Raw genomic sequence first — 15,018 nt, forward strand, 5'->3', positions numbered from 1 at the left:
CAACATTGTAATGGCTAACTCACCATCACCTCACGTCCAGAATGGCATCTCTGATTTTTTTTTAGGGTTATCAGTCTGGTCACCACTCCCTCCGTAACACTTTGAGCCAAACTCCAAGCACAACAGTTATTTCAGGTGATACATGTGTAACAAGGGAGCTCACCCATCATTTACGATTAAATCACATTTTTCTCACCTCAGTTTAATGCTTCAACTCCTATATTCTGCAGAAATCAATGCTGTTTTCAGATATTCCCCAGCTACATAGGTTTATGTTGGCTTATCTTTTAATATTTTTTAAAAGTAGTTAATTTATTTTAAGGTTAGGTTTAGAATTAGGACAGGTGCAATGGTTTGGGTTTGATTCCTTTTGTCATAAATATTCCCAACTTGACTAACCTGACTCACTGGGTCTCACTGGGACATAACATATGAACGGGGTGCATGGATAAACCTATGTGGTATTGACTTTAATCTGCTTCGCCAACTATTGCCTTTAAATGCTACTAAAGCGCAATTTCTTAGTGGTGATCTCCCATTAATTTCAATGGAGAATCTGAGAAAAAAAAGTTTTGCCTGCTGAAATATGATATAAAATAGGTTGATTTGTGTAAAACGTTCCATGTTCATGTGCATCAACAAGTAAACAATGCACCGATTCTCTGGAGGCTTTAAAATGGCTCTGTAGTCCCGATAAAACTTATTTACTGTCAAGATCAGCAGCCACATGCAAAATAATACAACCTGATTAATGATGGCAGCCCCCACAGCAACTTCTGGAATAAGGTGAATAGAAGCTAGAATTATGGAAACGGGGAGCACTTTGTTTGGCAAGTCTTAATCACCCTGGTACTGCCCCGAATGAAACCTCTTATTCTGTAAACATAGATGAGTATTAATACACATTTAACAAAAACACCCGTATAGTTATTTTAATGTATTTCTTATTCAGTGAAGCACTTTGAATTAGTTATACAAATTGTGCTTTGCCTTAAACATTTTTGGATTATCCCTCATACTTATGGGTGGGGAGATAATAAGCCTCCTCCAACCATGTCCACAATATTGACTTATTGTTCAATATATGAAAGTTGGAAGAATATATTTACAACATTTATCGCATGCACATTTTCTTTGCACTAGTGGGACATTTTTGGTTATTTCTTGGCTCAATGATGAGATTTAAACTGTAAAAGTTTCAATTAACAACTTATATGGCTCATTACAGATGGAAACTAATCACTAAAGTCTTTCATTCTGCTGTTTATTTATTGAAGCTCATTATCTTTTAACAATATTATTATTCATTTAGAATAGCTTTTGTAGTTTAAATTTGCTCTTGGGTTCTTGTGTCAGTGGCATAACTTAGTTTCAGTGTCTATATTTACTTCAGCAATATATCGAACTTCAAAAAATGTTATCGTGACAGGCCTAGAACCATGTCCTGTGTCTTTATGATGAGGATCCAGCTGAGACAGCACCAAATTATTTTCTTATTTGAAAATCTTTACTTCAAGTTTTAAAACACAGTGTGAAATATATAATTACATCCTGCATGTCAAGTAAACTTCAACCAGCAGTGCAACGTGTGAAAACCCTCTCTTCTCTCACAGTGGCGTTAACAAGAGCTGCAGAGGTGAACGTCTGTACCTCTGGACCAGATGGTGTTATGAAACTCAACAGCCTGACAAACGCAACACTTATTTATCCTCCCAGCAGGCTCGCTCTTCATCTCTCAGCGTGGCTTAGACGAATGGTGTGTCATCTACGTTTATGACTTTTCATCAATTAAAACAAGTCATGCTAGGTTTTTATTGGCGGCAGGTAGACCTTTATGATGAGGTGTGTGCGTTGGAGGGTGGTAAGTCATATATTGTGAACTGATAACGATTAAGAAGATAAGAAGATTCAGAGGTGGTACAGTAGTCAAAAACTGCATTCAAGTAAGAGCACCGTTACTTCAAAATAAAATTACCCAAGGAGAAGGACAAAGAAGTGGTCCAAAAAATGACTCAAGTAAAAGTAACTAAGAGTAATAATCTGGACGTAACTATATTATATTTATATTTACTAAATTTATAATTTGAAGTTGGTTTAATTGTAGGGACAAACCTTTTATTTATAAAAAAAAAAAATCTGTATATAAAAATGCCAGAGTGGTGCAAGAAACACAAATGTTAAAATCAACATGAAGCTTTTGTCGCTTGTAGACTTATACCTCAGTAGAAAATAATGACAACTACAACTTTACAACTAATTTAATTGTAAAGGTTATTTGGAATAGTTACATATTATTTGTCATATTTGGTTTTAAATTGTTCATCGCAATGACAACGATCCTAATTTTTCATTATTCTCAAACCCATACATAGCTTGGCGTCTACATTAAATTGTGGCCTTATAAACTGCCTGTTTTTCAACACTGAGGTGGGGAGCAGGTCAGACTCTAGCAGAACATCAGCAGACGTTTTGTCCTGATTTAATATCTCTAATTATTTGGCCTATCTACATGAAACAAAAACTGCTACAAAATTCAACACTGCTGTCAGCACAAATGAGAAAAGAAATTATATTTTGCTTTCCTCACAAATACAGAATGATATCTCTCTGTATTTTTCATATAGATTGATATCAGTCTGGTCCCCACGCCCACGGTTAAACGTCATTGTGCAAATCAGATCCGTTTTCACAGAGACACATGTGAAACGAAAGAGCTCATTGATCACCTATGATTTACAAATAAAATCTAATTTATCTCATCTGAGATGAACAGAGTTTAGTGCTTTGCTCATTGATTGCACAGAAATCCGCAATGTTTTTCAGTCTCCTGTGATATTTTTTTCCTTTATTTTTTCTTTTGTGGACAGACCAGGCATGTCCCCGATTGGCTAATCCACCTGTCAATCACTCTCATTTGAACATGGGGAGATTCATCAGTGATCCGATTCATATCTCCTTAAAGTATTGAAAAAGTCTGTTTTATGGATCCCAGGCAAATATTTTAAAAAAGTGGTTTCAAGCACAAATAATGTATTTTGAGCCAGAAAGTTAAGACAGCTTGTGTTATAAGTGTCTGTAACAAAGAATCTGGTTAAACATTTGTGAATTTTAATTTTGAATCATACAGCTTTACTAGTGAGTTGGATTGCCTTGTTGACATGTTTGGTCTTCTATCGGCATCCTCATAAGTATCAGGTCATTTCACACATCAGCTGATGTTTCTTCTGAAAAAGCACAGTGAATGTAATACAAGATTGCCTGTATACACTGATTGCCCTGTGTTTATTTTAAGTTTACTTTAGAGATACAATTTGTGGAAATGCAGTTTAATGGATAATGGAGGAAAAAAAAAACCTCCACTGATGAAATGTCACTAGTTCGATGTGTAATCACTGTTCTTTATATTGCATACGCTGCCAAAGTCTGTTATTATGAGAGATATAAGAGGATGAGATGCAAGAAGAGTGTGAAGAGAAGACATCATTATTTAAACTGAGGAAGAGCAGAGGAGGATATGTGAACAGGAAAAAGTTTCAATAACATACGGTTTTGCCTCCATTTCTGACACAAATAGGTATAGAATTTTAGCTGCACCATTTTCTGAGTGAGATTTGAAGATTTTTAGACCAGATGTGAATTGCTCCACCATGTTGATTGCAATCTGAAGTGCTACTAATGAGACTTCATGATTGAGTCGAAAAGAACTTTTAAATTGTCTAGTTGAAGATTATTTCTACTCAATACAAAAGAACTTGATTACAGATGCCAAACTTTCAGGCGGGGTTGGGCTTTAGCTCCAAGCAGATGATTTCTCTGCATTGTATACGAGGGCCTATACTATGTTATTTTAATCTGTTTTATAATGTTCTTTTCTCATAAAAACATACCTGGAGTTGTGTTTTGTTTCATTCACACATGTTTAACGCACAAATCCTGCTCCACTGTGTTTTTAAACTCCACACTCCTCCACTAGACTCATTTGGATGGGTTTAGCCCTGGAATTGCCAAACTTTAAAGCTACATCTATAGTTTGAGCTTTGTTGAACATACAGAACTTTGGGTATGTTTTTGATGAGGTAACAAAATTCTAATATGGCTAAAAGCTCACAGGAGTAAATTCTGCATAATATAGGACCTTTAACTCATTATCTAGTGAGCCACCTCAAACCTTTACTCTGCTACAAAAGCAATTCATGAAATTAAACTGCAGCTCTCTTAACGCTTCAGCTGAGGTTCCAGCCATTGGGGACGTGTGTGTAGCGCTGTGCCGACTCAGCAAGTTTTCACAGTACATTTTGCTAATTTTCCCCGGCCTGGAGCTGTACTAACACTCGGCTGGAAGGCTTTAGCTCGTGACGAACATTTTGGCTTCCTGTGTCAAAATGATTCCAGCAACAATGAGATGGATGTCATTTCTGAGGGGGTTTAATAATTGGAAAGCAGTTTTTTTTGGTGGACAGGGCATGAAGAAGCACGTTCAGACAATTTAATCTCTGCTGGGATAAACGCTGCTGCTAGGATTGTCAAAAGTATCACAAATCAGATACTAACTGATACTAAAACTAGTATCAAACAAGTCACATCAACAGGACAGGAATTTACCTTTTTTGAATAGCTTTCGAATGATCTTGAGACCACATATACCTGGATGACTGAGGGATTACACAGATAGAAAACCTCACGGCAATATAAGAGAAAGTACTGTTATTTAATGTTGAAAATCACATGTTATTGTCTAAAACTAAAAGAAAGGATCTCTGAACACAAAAATGCCATCAGGTCAGGAAATACAGCTTACGCAATTGCCAAACACTTCAAACGACTCAGATGGGCCAGAGGAAAAGGCATTTTAGCTTAGACTGCTGCCACTGCGACACACCCCTGGATAAGCTGTAGAAAATGAGCGGCTAGATAGGTGGAGTGTTATAATAAAGCGTTAGTGATGAGTGGAGTAAATTAGATGGATCAGCCAATGTGGTGTAATTTATGTTATAACAAATTAAAAGACAATTAAAAGATCATTTCTTTGCTCCTATTACTCCCCTGCAGCTACTATTCTTCAGAATTATACTACCATCAATCTCTTAAAGAGGGGGTACTATGCAGAATCAACGTGTTATAGCATTCATTCCCTTACTAAAAGCATGCCTGAAGTGGTTTTATATGTCATTCATGCATGTGTGAGTCCCGGGCCCTATGCAAACCCTCCTTATGGTTAACAGTACGATCCTATCCAGCAATTTTCCATAAATATACAAGAGCAGGATACAAAACAATACCCTACAACTTCACAAACCTGATGCGATGTGTGCTATTGTTTCGTTAGCAAAATGCAGCCTGGTTGTAATGTGATGGCGCCATAAAGAAGGAGTGACTTAGTGCAGGGAGCAATGGGAGGGGGACTCAGAGCATCAAAAACAAAATAGAAACCTATCAAACATTTATACACGGATTTTGACAAATATAGCATTTTCAATAAAAAGTAACATGTTGATTTAAATATGTGTTAGCAGTTAATACCCCATAGAAGTAAAATACCCCTCTTTAAGTCATGCTTTCTGTATTTTCTCTACCTGCTCAGAAATTCACTATACTCCAGTTGTGCTGTGAGAGAGCCAGCTAAAACAAGTCATTATTGAACCAAAGGAATCCACAATGTATTCAGCCGGAGGTATAGTCCCAAGTCGCACGGCCCCGGAATGCTCCCGTCCCAGCTGGAGGTGTCCCACAGGGCTCAGTGAGGTTTGAAGTAAACAAAGCACAAAATGCAGGGTGTCAGAGCATGCTGCAGGCTGTTTCACCAAAGAAATGTACTGATCTGTGCTCAACGAACACATGGGACTGAAGAACTTACAGATAGAAACACGTAGCCTGCAAAAACTCCACAGTGGAATATGCAATGTTGATATGCTATGTATATAATGACCTATAACAACCAAAAGTACTGAGGAAAGGGGTACCCAACACCTAAGGTTGTATATTAGGCAAAACTGGGTCTTGTGAACTTTTAACCATGTTATAATGTGTCAACTCCTCAAAAACATACCCGGGGTTGTGTTTTGTTTTTTTCACATTTATATGTTTGTGTAATCCTGGATCATTAGTGTGTCTAACTCCAAAATGCTCTATTCCACCATGTGATGCAATTTAGTGGTAGTTTTAAAGGTGCAAGTTAAAATTCTCAAAATGATTATATTTCTCCGCTATACTTGAATGAGTTTTTTTGTTTCCCCCGCGGCTGCCTCTATAAGCTCACACAGTCAATTATGAGAGCAATGCGGGTTCTCAAAACCCGTGCTCTCTCAGAGGAAGTGATGCAATGTGTGTCCTGTCATTGGATCTGACTTCATGATACGCCGCCATAACTAAAAAGAACAGGGTTTTTGATGATCATAGCAGAGTTAGAACATTTGACAAATGCTCACATCTACACTGGGTATAAGTTGGCTTTTCTTCTGATGAGAAGTTAAGATATAGTTACGAAATAAGGAATAATGTGTCCGTCTTATATTTATCATGCCAGTCTAGATGTTTCCAGCCATTGAATTTGTGTTTGGCGGATGCACTGCACATTATGCATGTGGTTTATTTGTAGTATGCATATAGAAAGTGTAGCAGGTATTGGGCCGGTACAACCACCGCTACTAGTTTAAAATATTATTTGTAGGGGAGAGTTGGTTGCTGGAATAAACAAAGTGAGACGGACACATTAATTTCGTGCTGTCTTGGCTCGCTGCTACTGCCGCTAACTTTATTTTTTACACAAGCACATTGCATTAACATATAAACAATCCAAATGTGGCGAAAGAGAACAATTTTATATTACAGCATGTGGAGCCAACAGAGAAATAGCAAGGTCTAGGCTAAGCGCCAGCGCGGGAGTTAGCATAAAGAGCTAATCATATATCTAAATAAAATACATCAAATAGTAAACGTCTAGTTAGACTAGCAAATCTTACAACAAAAGTTATATCATTAGGACTTCATATGAGTCAATTTTCGTGTTTGGTGGAACTGTACCAACCTGGATTAAACAACGTGAGACGGACACATTAATTTCGTGCTGTCTTAGCTCGCTGCTAAACCCGCTAACAGGAAGCAGAAGCCTGACCTCTCGCAAAAAATTTCCATCCATCCATCCATCCATCCATCCATCCATTTTCTTCCGCTTATCCGGGGCCGGGTCGCGGGGGCAGCAGTCTAAGCAGGGACTCCCAGACTTCCCTCACCCCGGACACGTCCTCCAGCTCCTCCGGTGGGACCCCAAGGCGTTCCCAGGCCAGCCGAGAGACATAGTCCCTCCAGCGTGTCCTGGGTCTTCCCCGGGGCCTCCTCCCGGTGGGACATGCCCAGAACACCTCCCTAGGGAGGCGTCCAGGAGGCATCCTGAGCAGATGCCCGAGCCACCTCAGCTGGTTCCTCTCAACGTGTAGGAGCAGCGGCTCTACTCCGAGCTCCTCCCGTGTGACCGAGCTCCTCACCCTATCCCTAAGGGTGCGCCCGGCCACTCTGCGGAGGAAGCCCATTTCAGCCGCTTGTATCCGCGATCTTGTCCTTTCGGTCATTACCCAAAGTTCATGACCATAGGTGAGGGTAGGAACGTAGATTGACCGGTAAATCGAGAGCTTCGCCTTCCGGCTCAGCTCCTTCTTTACCACAACGGACCGATACAGCGACCGCATCACTGCAGACGCTGCACCGATCCGCCTGTCAATCTCACGCTCCATCCTTCCCTCACTCGTGAACAAGACCCCGAGATACTTGAACTCCTCCACTTGGGGCAGAGACTCACCACCCACCCGGAGAGAGCAAACCACCTTTTTCCGGTCGAGAACCATGGCCTCGGATTTGGAGGAGCTGATTCTCATCCCAGCCGCTTCACACTCGGCTGCAAACCGCCCCAGTGCCTGCTGCAGGTCCTGGCTCGAAGAAGCCATCAGGACAACATCATCTGCAAACAGCAGAGATGAAATCCTGTGGTTCCCAAACCAGGCCCCCTCCGGCCCCTGGCTGCGCCTAGAAATTTTGTCCATAAATATAATGAACAGAACCGGTGACAAAGGGCAGCCCTGGCGGAGTCCAACATGCACTGGGAACAGGTCTGACTTACTGCCGGCAATGCGAACACAGCTCCTGCTCCGGTCATACAGGGACCGGACAGCCCTTAGCAAAGAGCCCCGGACCCCATACTCCCAGAGCACCCCCCAAAGGACACCACGAGGGACACGGTCGAATGCCTTCTCCAGATCCACAAAACACATGTGGACTGGTTGGGCATACTCCCATGAGCCCTCGAGGACCCGATGGAGAGTATAGAGCTGGTCCAGTGTTCCACGACCAGGACGAAAACCACACTGCTCCTCCTGAATCCGAGGTTCGACTATCGGTCGGATTCTCCTCTCCAGCACCCTGGAATAGACCTTACCGGGAAGGCTGAGGAGTGTGATTCCCCTGTAATTGGAACACACCCTCCGGTCCCCCTTCTTATACAGAGGGACCACCACCCCGGTCTGCCATTCCACAGGTACTGTCCCCGACCGCCACGCGATGTTGCAGAGACGTGTCAGCCAAGACAGTCCCACAACATCCAGAGACTTGAGGTACTCAGGACGGATCTCATCCACCCCCGGAGCCTTGCCACCGAGGAGCTTGCCAACCACCTCAGTGACTTCAGCCAGGGTGATGGACGAGTCCGCCCCTGGGTCCCCAGTTTCTGCTTCCTCCTCGGAAGACGTGACAGTGGGATTGAGGAGATCCTCAAAGTATTCCTTCCACCGCCCGACAACATCCCCAGTCGAGGTCAGCAGCTCTCCACCCGCACTGTAAACAGTGTTGGTGAAGCACTGCTTTCCCCTCCTGAGGCGTCGGACGGTTTGCCAGAATCTCTTTGAGGCCGTCCGATAGTCCTCCTCCATGGCCTCCCCGAACTCCTCCCAACCCCGAGTTTTTGCCTCTGTGACTGCCCGAGCCGCGGCACGCTTGGCCTGCCGGTACTCATCAGCTGCCTCAGGAGTCCCACGAGCCAACAAGGCTCGATAGGACTCCTTCTTCAGCTTGACGGCATCCCTTACTTCCGGTGTCCACCACCGGGTTCGGGGATTGCCGCGACAAGCACCACAGACCTTACGACCACAGCTACGAGCAGCCGCATCAACAATAGAGGTGGAGAACATGGCCCACTCGGAGTCCATGTCTCCAACCTCCCCCGGGATCAGGGAGAAGCTCTCCCGGAGGTGGGAGTTGAAGACCCCCCTGACAGAGGGCTCCGCCAGACGTTCCCAGCAGACCCTCACAATACGCTTGGGCCTGCCAGGTCTGTCCGGCTTCCTCCTCCGCCAGCGGATCCAACTCACCACCAGGTGGTGATCAGTTGACAGCTCAGCCCCTCTCTTCACCCGAGTGTCCAAGACACGCGGTCGGAGGTCAGATGACACGACAACAAAGTCGATCATCGACCTCCGACCTAGAGTGTCCTGGTGCCACGTGCACCGATGGACACCCTTGTGCTCGAACATGGTGTTTGTTATGGACAAGCTGTGACTAGCACAGAAGTCCAATAACAAAACACCGCTCGGGTTCAGATCGGGGAGGCCGTTCCTCCCAATCACGCCCCTCCAAGTGTCACTGTCGTTACCCACATGGGCGTTGAAGTCCCCCAGGAGAACAACGGAGTCCCCGGTTGGTGCACTGTCTAGTACCCCTCCCAGGGACTCCAAGAAGGCCGGGTACTCTGCACTGCTGTTTGGCCCGTAGGCCGACACAACAGTGAGAGACCTGTCCCCGACCCGAAGGCGCAGGGACGCGACCCTCTCGTTCACCGGAGTGAACCCCAACACGCAGCGGCTGAGCTGTGGGGCAATGAGCAAGCCCACACCAGCTCGCCGCCGCTCCCCGCGGGCAACGCCAGAGAAATGGAGAGTCCAACCCCTCTCAAGAAGTTGGGTTCCAGAGCCCAAGCTGTGCGTGGAGGTGAGGCCGACTATATCTAGCCGGTAATGCTCAACCTCCCGCACAAGCTCAGGCTCCTTCCCCCCCAGCGAGGTGACATTCCATGTCCCCAGAGCTAGTCTCCATGTCCGGAGATCCGGTCGTCGAGGTCCCCGCCTTCGACTGCTACCCGGATCTCTCCGCACCCGCCCCTCATGGCTCCTCCCGCAGGTGGTGGGTCCACGGGAGGACGGCCCCACGTCGTTTCTTCGGGCTGGGCCCGACCGGGCCCCGTGGGGAAAGGCCTGGCCACCAGGCGCTCGCTGCCGAGCACCCACCCCAGGCCTGGCTCCAGGGTGGGGCCCCGGTAACGCCAGTCCGGGCGACGTAACTGGCCTTGTTCTTTTCTTCTTCATGTGAGGCTTCTGAACCGCTCTTAGTCAGACCCGTCTCCCAGGACCTGTTTGCCATGGGTGACCCTACCAGGGGCATGAAGCCCCCGACAACATAGCTCCCAGGATCATTCGGGTGCTCAAACCCCTCCACCACGTTAAGGTGGCGGTTCGGGGAGGGGGCAAAAAAAAAAAATTTCATTAAATAAAAACTATGTGACCACACATTGTGGGCGTCACAAAAGCTTGTTGTGACTTGGTCACTTGCTGTGTCTTTGCAGCATTATTGCCATTACAGTTATGATTATGAAGTAATGTGTGACTCATTCACAAGCTGCACACTCCAGTTGCAGTTCCACTTTGTCAGATCCTATAAGATTACCAGCTATTTTTACCCCCCATTTAAGTGATTTACTCTACAGTACATTAGAATAACCTTATGTTGTTGCTTTTATCTTTGAATATTTTAGTTTTACCTTTTGTTGACAATAGAAAACAGAAAGCCTCTACTATCTGCTGATGCACTGAGGAGTGAAGCAGTCTCAATGAGGCTAGAACAATAGCTGTAACTTCAAAGTTTTCCTATATTACCACTTAATGACAACTATTTCCAGCATAGGCATTAATCAATAAGACAAAGTGCAGCTCAGAGTGCATTCTTCACTGCAGAGTATGGTATCATCTGGTGGAAACAATTTCATTTAAGTCCATGATAAAATGTTCAGTTTATTTCAATTAATAGTAATACAATTAAGAGTGACAGATACACAAAGTTATAGCAATCATTTCAAGATCGATCCAAATGCAAAGATGTTTCAGCATTTTTTTTTTTTTTTAATTTTCAGTCAAAATGATGAAGACTTGAGACTGGACAAAGTTTTGGCAGAGAGTTGAAAATACATGAGCAAACACAGTCACTTAATAAACCCATGAGATTGACACTAGATCACAGTAATTTCTATATATTTATACTAAGTTTTAGTTTTAAGTTATTTTTTGGGAGGGAATGGGGAGTTGTGTCAATTTCCAACATCTAAATAGTATAGTATTCTTGTTATATGAGAACCAGCATTGCTTCCAATAAAATTCTGACTATTTCTTCTGCCACTAGTGTAGAATGATTGGATTTTTTTACTGTGATTTTCCAAGGTCTCCCGAGGTCCTGTTTGATTGCACACTGTCAGCCCACTTCTCCGACGCCTTCGCTCCGTCTCTCCTTCTCAAGCTTTTCTCGTGGACCTTTGCACTTTTCAGATGGAGGAGGCAGTTGAACCACAGAGAGGCTGCTGTTCTCCCTTTATCCCTGAGCGCTAAAAGTCAGCGTAACTTGTTAAACTGTAGCTTCTTAAACTTATGGTAAGTGTCATTCATATTATGTAAAGAAGACATGTTCTATGTCTAGTATGAAAGATTAAGTATCACATGCGGAGGTCAGGAATTTAAATTTAGTTCACTGTGAAGCACAATTCTGATCTTAAATGACGTTAGAATAAAACTGATCTGTCTACTTTATGTCTTAACTGCACAGTGTCAATAACAGACTTCTTCTTAGTGGTAATTCATGGTAGTTAACAGCTGATATTTGTTCTTAGAAAATGGGTACTAAAACATAAGTAAGTACAAAACTGTGGGTAGGGAAGGGGTGTAGGTGAAAACAGATGATTCAGGATTGTTCAAAGATTCAGGAATCAACCCAAATGCAACTCATAAGGCTTTTTTTTTAGTAAGACAAAGACTTTCTCCAGTATATCTGATGGGATTCCAAAATTCCCTGAACATGACAAATAACCAACCTCGTCTCTTTTGCCTCTGTCAATAGTTTAAAGAAGATCTAAGCTGTTATGCATATTTCATCCACTTTTGTTCTGCAAACTGTAATATTTATTTAACATGGCTTAAAAATGGAAATGGGAATGCTGACTTCTGGTCTAAAATGGCAAAACATCAGATTGGCTTTTCACTGTTGAAAGTATTTTTGAATCCTACACAAGTCTTTATCTTTGAAACATCTGCAACTTAGGGATGCAACGGGGGTAGGGAGTACATAGTGCACACTCAAGGTTCAACTGCAAATACATGATTACTCAAACATACATACATCAATTGTACTACATTTTTACAAAGATAAAAGCTTATTTAACTTTTTTTTTTTTTTTTTTTTTTTTTTTTTGTAATGTGTCCCCTTTAAATACTGATTAAAAGTTAAAACTCATCCATTATAATTATTCCATGCCTCAGGAGTCATCATCAAAGAGCACAGGGAACACATCACCTCACCCGTTCCATCTTATATTACACTCTGCCTCCAGATCACAGGGCAGTTAGATTTCATTTCTGCCTTTGGACATGGTTGATGGCCTCTCCTCCAACGTGGGATCCAGAGTACAGACTTCATCAACACTTTACATCACCGGTCACCTGTAAATCTCCCTGAGTTCAGATGGGCTTGATTGACAGGTGGATTAGCCAATCAGGGACATGTATGGTCCATCCATATACAAAAATAAAATATATTGCTGGAAAGAAAGAAAGAAACAAACAAACAAACAGGAGTGAAGCACTAACTTCTGTGAATCTGAGGTAGAGAAATTTAACTTGTTTGTAAATGATGGGTGACCAATGAGCTCCTTAGTTTCACATGAGTCACTGAAATAAACAAATCTGATTGCATGATTATGATATGGCTTGAGACACTTGAGACGGAGGGCATGAGGACCAGACTGATATCCCTCTGTATATGTCAGGGAAGGACTCTCCTCCAGCCTGGGCAATAAAATCGGAATACATTAACTTCTCTTTTCGTTTACCCCTTGTGGATACAGCACTGAGCTCACTTCACTTACAGTTAGTTTGGGAAACCTTTTTAAACCCTCTTTCCTCAAATCCTGTAGAATTTCTCTGGAGGAGCCTGGAGCTTGTTCTGGTGCAATGGGACTTCCTCCGCCCTGAATCTATGCCTGGGGCTTCACACTTCCCTGCTCAGAGGTCTCAAAATGCTCTGGCCAATAACACACAAAATGGTCTTTGATAGGAATGATAGAACATGTTTTGGTGGAGAGGTATGGTCAGGGGAGAGCTTTTCTGTCATGGTAGCTCCGCTTCAACTATGGCAAGGCAGGGCAAATGTATCTGTATAGCACAATTCGAACACAAAGTAATCCAAAGTGCTTTACAGAATAAGAAAGACATTAAAATCAATACAAGCAAATCAAAAGATAAATAATCATCATAAAATTAACATTAAAAGAGAAGAGTGCAGAATAAAACCTTAGTCATATGCACAGCTAAACAGAACTGTTTTGAGCCTAGATTTAAACATTGTCAAAGTAGAGGCCTGTCTCACATCTTCTGAAACACTGATTCCCCATGTTTAGTCCTGACTCTGAGGACTTCAGGGACAGGCTTCCTGCTGGTGCCCAAAGTGTGAGATGGTTCATATGGCACAAACATGTCAGAGATGTACTCTGGTGCCGGGCCATGGAGAGACTTGTTACACAAGCAGAGCTGCTTTAAAGTCTATTCTCTGAGCCACAGTGAGCCAGTGCAGAGAACTGAGCACAGGACTTATGTGCCTGTACTTCCTGGTTCTAGTCAGGACTCCAGCAGCAGCGTTCTGGATGTACTGCAGCTGTGTTAAGGCTCGTTTGGAGAGACCAGTGAGCAGGCTGTTACAGTAGTCTAACTAACCAGAGACAAACAGTATACCTTTGATTTTTGCTATGTTTTAAAACGGTAACAAGCTGCAAATGTGTGGGCCAAACAATATGACTTCAGTCTTGTCTGAGTTTAGCTGCAGAAAGTTGTTTTGCATCCACACACTGATCTGTTGGATGCAGTGGCAGAGTGAATCCACTGGTCCATATTCATCTGCTGCCAGTATCTGTGTAAATCTTTACCAAACATGTGGGCTGCTGTAGCGTGTCTCATCAGTAATGCCGTGTAAGTTTAAAGATGCACTTAGTAACATTTCTGAATTTACGTTATAAAATTACACGCTACCAGACATCATTAACCAATTAAGAGACTAAACGAGTAAAGGCCTACAGCCCTTCTAAAATCATTTAATTTGTATAAATGGAGATTGATGTAGACTGATGACCCTAAGTAATGTGACTATATTGAGTAGCTCTCATAGGGGGAATATTGTGCTACATAAAGGCATCAGTGTAAAAAATAAATCAGATGTAAATTCAAATGTTTAAAACTGTATTTTTGTTATTGCAGAGGGGAGGTAGCACTGTCCAGCTGTAGGTACTGCACAGTCAAGCCTCAAATGCAGGATAATACAAGAATGACTTAAACATTGCATGAATCAATTTAGCTATAACTCTTTTTTTTTCCAAGTTTAAAGCTCTTTTTTTTCCTTTTTTTTTTCTTTTTTTTGCAATATTAATTTTTCTGTCTTAATTTTATTTTGTCAGTCACCTGAAATAAAACTATCCTAGCCATGTAAAATATGAAAAGAAAGCTGCAAACCTTTTATTTTCACTCAATAATATTCTGGGGGTGAATCAGGTTCGGTTTGGTCTTGGCAGACTGTCGGCCTTTTCAAAGTGAGTTCAAATTCTCCGGCTGTTTGTTACACTGTGCAACTAAATGCCTCTTTTGGCATGATTGGATTGTGCGACTAGAAGGCAACGGGGATCCGGGTATGTGTGGAATGTGGGAGAGTTGAACAATGGCAACTCAATTATAGTTT

This window comes from Periophthalmus magnuspinnatus, chromosome 14 (genome assembly GCF_009829125.3).
Source record: "Periophthalmus magnuspinnatus isolate fPerMag1 chromosome 14, fPerMag1.2.pri, whole genome shotgun sequence".
NCBI lineage: Eukaryota > Metazoa > Chordata > Actinopteri > Gobiiformes > Gobiidae > Periophthalmus > Periophthalmus magnuspinnatus.